General features: G+C 43.8%; 1 protein-coding gene across 2 annotated transcripts in view; it reads right to left on the bottom strand.

Annotated features, from left to right (window-relative positions):
• LOC111155064 (lysine acetyltransferase 2B) overlaps window positions 1-4,918 on the bottom strand; it is a 101,666-nt gene that overhangs the window by 56,199 nt on the left and 40,549 nt on the right. The gene's annotated exons all lie outside the window — the stretch shown is intronic.

The raw sequence follows: 4,918 nt of genomic DNA on the forward strand, positions 1-4,918 counted from the left end.
ACTTTCTCTGCCTCATTTCACTTTTCTACTCCCTTAGCTTCATGCCAAATAAACTTTTTATTTTTATTTTTACTTTTATTTATTTATTCGATGGAAAAATCACAAATAGGCAGAGAGGCAGGCAGAGAGAGAGAGAGTTGGGGGGAAGCAGGCTCCCTGCTGAGCAGAGAGCCTGATGCGGGACTCAATCCCAGGACCCTGGGATAGTGACCTGAGCTGAAGGCAGAGGCTTTAACCCACTGAGCCACCCAGGTGTCCCCCCCTCCCCAATAAACTTCTTATATTCAAATCCTTGTCTTGGAATCTGCTTCTGAGGGAGTACAAACTAAAATACCCGATCAAGGGTGCCTGGGTGGCTCAGGGGGTTATAAGCCTCTGCCTTAAGCTCAGGTCATGATCTCAGAGTGCGGGATCAAGCCCCCCGGAACTGGGCTTTCTGCTCAGCAGGGAGCCTGCTTCCCTCTCTCTCTCTCTGCCTGCCTCTTTGCCTACTTGCGCTCTCTCTCTCTGTGTCAAATAAATAAATAAGAAATTTTAAAAATAATAAAAAAATAAAATACCCAATCAAAACCATTTTCAGAGTCAAGAGGATTAAGGGTACTTAATTAGGATACTAAGAGGTTGGGACTTGTAAATGTCCACAAGGAAGCCAGATTAAAGAACTCAGAATCAGGGGGGTAGAAGCCACCCCCTTTTCATTCCCTTCTTTGTGCAGAAAAATGGAAAGGCAGAGTGGGCCCAAGGTCATGAGATATTGGTGATGAGCATCATGTGCACATAACTATATGCATTTTATTTAAAGATTTTATTTCTTTATTTGTGAAAGAGAGAGAGAGTGCACAAGTAGGCAGAGCAGCAGGCAGAGGGAGAGGGAGAAGCAGGCTCTCCACTGAGTAGGGAGCCCAACATGGGGCTCCATTCCAGAACTCTGGGATCATGAACTGAGCCGAAGGCAGACACTTAACCAACTAAGCCACCAAGAGGCCCTTCTACATGCATTTTTAAAAGATAAGAGGAAAGAAAGGAAATTTGGTGATCTGTCTGCCTTAGATATTGTGGAATAAATCTAGTACATACATCTAAATGTGAAAACACCAACACTGTATTGCTACATTACCAAACAGAAATAGAGTAACTGACTAAAATGTCTCTCAGAACCTAAGTAACATATCATGGGAAAACTACAAATATATATGTGTGCGTGCATGTGAAAAAATAAAATGCAAATCTATTCCTTTCTACTGGGCTATCCAATATGTGACTTCAACATTTTCTAAAAGAGGCCCCAAATTAGACTTCCTTCTAGGTAGAGTGTTTGCACGGGTCATCCTTTTTTTTTTTTTTTTCTTTTTTTTTTTTTAAGTCTGCAAAATTTTCCTTGAGGTCAGTCTGAAGCCTTCGGGACACGAGCCTCATTATGGAGACATATAGGTCAAAATTTTTATGTCAGTTATTTACAGAAATAATTTTACTGAAGACTATTTTTGCCTTGTAATGTTTAATTGCTTTTCAGTGATAAGCCATGAAAGCAATCAGTTCACAGTATGACATCAATTCAGGGTGCCTGCGTGGCTCAGTCAGTTAAGTTTAGGAGTCTGCCTTTGGCTCAGATCCTAATCCCAGAGTCCTGCATTCTGTTCCCTGCTCAGCAGGGAACCAGCTTCTCCCTCTCCCACTCCCCCTGCATGGGTTCCCTCTCTTGCTGTGCCTCTGTCAAATAAATAAATAAAATCTTTTAAAAATATATATAACATCAATTCCTTCAGATTCACCCCAGTATGAAACAGTCTAACTAAGGTGCTAACTGAGTTTAACTCATGGAAGTATAAGCCATGATTTATTTATTTTTTTTTAAACATTTTATTTATTTATTTGATAGACACACACTGAGAAAGGGAACACAAGCTGGGGGAATGGGAGAGGGAGAAGAGAAGCAGGCTTCCTGCTATCAGGGAGCCCGACGCCGGGCTCAATCCCAGGACCCTGGGATCATGACCCGAGCCAAAGGCAGACACCCAACGACTGAGCCACCCAGGTGTCCCCATGATTTATTTTTTAAACCAGTAGTTCATTTTCTTTAAGTCACAAAACACTTAACCCAAATGAATTATTAATCAGAACTAGAAAGAGCTATTCTGGTTAAAACAAAGGTGGAAATGCCTATTTTTCAGAAGGAGAAGTTGGGGGGGCACCCCCTCCTCTTGTGGTAGGGGCTCCACAGTTTGAAAAGCATTGTGTGTAAACATCTTCCAGCATATTCTGAAGAGCAGACTAGATAAACATTAAAATGCCTAAGAAGTGAGACCTGAGGAAGTTCATTTCCTTCTGATTCTCTGTATAATGAAGTCTGTGATCTCTCCTCAAAGCTGTGTGTGTAAGCCAAAGCACAAAGAACTAAGGAGCTGGAGACTGGGGGCAAACAGAACAGCAAGTTTCCCAGAAGGAGGGAGGGAAAGGCAGAACTGGACAAATGGGGCTAACTTCTGCAGCACAAGAGTGTAGCTATCTCTTCCTCTGAGAATAAAACAAAGGGGTGTCTGAGGTACAAGGGGATATACTGAGGCAGAAGGATACTACTGTATGAAAAGGGTTAAGCTTCCTTGAATAAACAATGGGATGGGGGAAGACAGATGAAAGTAGAGGGGTGGTTCATCCCCTTGAGAAGGGGGAGAGAACAAAACAAAAAACAAACAACAAGCCAGTAGGTTTGGACAAGTTGCTAGGAAAGAGAAGCTTCCCTGGAACGAGAAAGCTAGACAAGGACAGTCAGGTCTGCACTGTATAAATACTTCACCGTATGGACCTGCTGTGTGCTCACACTCTCCACCTACAGGCCCCTTCTGACCAAGACCTCTTTTCCAGTCTCTGTATCTAGCTGTCAGCTCTATCCTCTCATCACATCCACACCACCAACTACCTCACAACCTCCCCAGTTCAGCATCAGTGTGCCACCATCAAGACAAACTTCACCCTTGGGTCAAAATCCTCACGGCCCTCCTCAAGATGGCAATTCCCTCTTGCCAACCCTGCTTGTGAGAGGCAGCCTGTCGTCCTTTGTTGTCCTTTACCTCCTGTGTATTCCCAGTCACCAGATTCCAGGAAGCTTCCTCACTGTCTCCCAGAGTCACCATTCTTCCCTATTCCTACCTTGCTGGTCACCGGGATCTCAAGCCCAGAGTACCGAAACCCCCAGACTGTGTTCTCTGAGCCCAGGGTACTCTTCCTAGAACACCATTTTCTACAAATGAGCCCACTTCCACCAAATCCAAACACAGAGTCTCCAGACCTGCTGACCAGAAACAGACAGGACTTCCTCAGGAGCCCATAATCACCCCTAACCCATGCAAATACCCAGGAGCACCTCACTCTAACTACCAAGCTAAACTAGCTATTGTACCGGTAACTCATTTTTAACTAAAAAGGGTCACTCCTCACAGAAAGAAACCCTTCTTTTAATCTTTTCTAAAGAAGACTTTTTTGATGCTAATATGTTACCTTCAATTATCTAAAACTTATTTTCCTAAAGAACGGGCCTCTCTGGTGTAGTTGGAGTGACTAAAAACTAAAAAATAAAAACTCAAAATATGTTACCTATAATCCACAAATCTACAGTAGTTCATCTGCCGCAGAACTCGTAACACGAAATTACTACTATTTAAAGCTTCTGTAGGGGCGCCTGGCCAGCTTGGGCGGTGGGGCGTGCAACTCCTCATCTCAGGGTTGTGAGTTTGAGCCCCAGGCTGGGTGTGGAGATGCCTTAAAAAATAACACCTTTGGGGGCGCCTGGATGGCTCAGTGGGTTAAGCCGCTGCCTTCGGCTCAGGTCGTGATCTCAGGGTCCTGGGATCGAGCCCCGCATCGGGCTCTCTGCTCAGCGGGGAGCCCGCTTCCTCCTCTCTCTCTGCCTGCCTCTCTGCCTGCTTATGCTCTCTCTCTGTCAAATAAATAAATAAAATCTTAAAAAAAAAAAAAATAATAACACCTTTTAGGGGCACCTGGGTGGCTCAGTGGGTTAAGCCTCTGCCTTTGGCTCAGGTCATGATCCCGGAGTCCTGGGATCAAGCCTCAGCTGTGGGCTCTCTGCTCAGCAGGGAGCCTGCTTCCCCCTCTCTTCCTCTGCCTGCCTCTCTGCTTGTGATCTCTCTCTCTCTGTGTGTGTCAAATAAATAAATAAAATCTTTCAAAAAACAAAACCAACCTTTTAAATAAATAAATAAAGCAAGCAAGCAAGCGCTTGGATCTACTGCTTGGTTTACCTCCCACCACCAGTGAAGTTCCCATCAATGCACACTCTACCAACCCTGTGAGAGAAAGCGCCTTCCCCCACTCTTGCCTACAGTGAAGAATCGTTCTCAGTAATTGAATCAATCTTGAAAATTAATGAGTCCCCGCTCTTCTGATTCGCATTCACTGGAATGCCCTTGGAGGGGGCTGTTTTTCAGGTTACTGGCCATCTGTATTTGTTCTTTTGGGCACTACCTTCAGATCCCCTGCCTGTGTTTTAGTCTTTTTCTTATTGCCTTGAAAGAGCTTTAAGTCTGTCCTATTCATTGTAAATGCTCCCAGATTTTGTTGGGCTTTTAGGTAGGCTGTAAAGGAATTCTAAATTTTTCATAAAGTCGAATCTATGCTTGGCATTTCTTTAAGGTCTTGCTTGCAAAGGTCCTCCCTTCCTGAACAGACAAGGACAAAAATGTATTTTCTCCTAGCTCTCTAACAAGTGTGTTTTTAAAACTTAAAACATTCCTCCACCAAAATGTCTAGGTCACAAAAGACCAAAAACAAAACAAAACAAAGCAAAACAGAAAAAAAGCTGAGGAACGGCTCCAGATTAAAGGAAACTAAAAGGACCTGTTGTGATACCGCAACTTACAAAGAAATACATATTTGGTTTTTGTTCATGGCACAGTGCTTCCCC

The sequence above is a fragment of the Enhydra lutris genome, unplaced genomic scaffold (assembly GCF_002288905.1).
Source record: "Enhydra lutris kenyoni isolate GAN:26980312 unplaced genomic scaffold, ASM228890v2 scaffoldscaffold39, whole genome shotgun sequence".
Classification (NCBI taxonomy): Eukaryota; Metazoa; Chordata; class Mammalia; order Carnivora; family Mustelidae; genus Enhydra; species Enhydra lutris.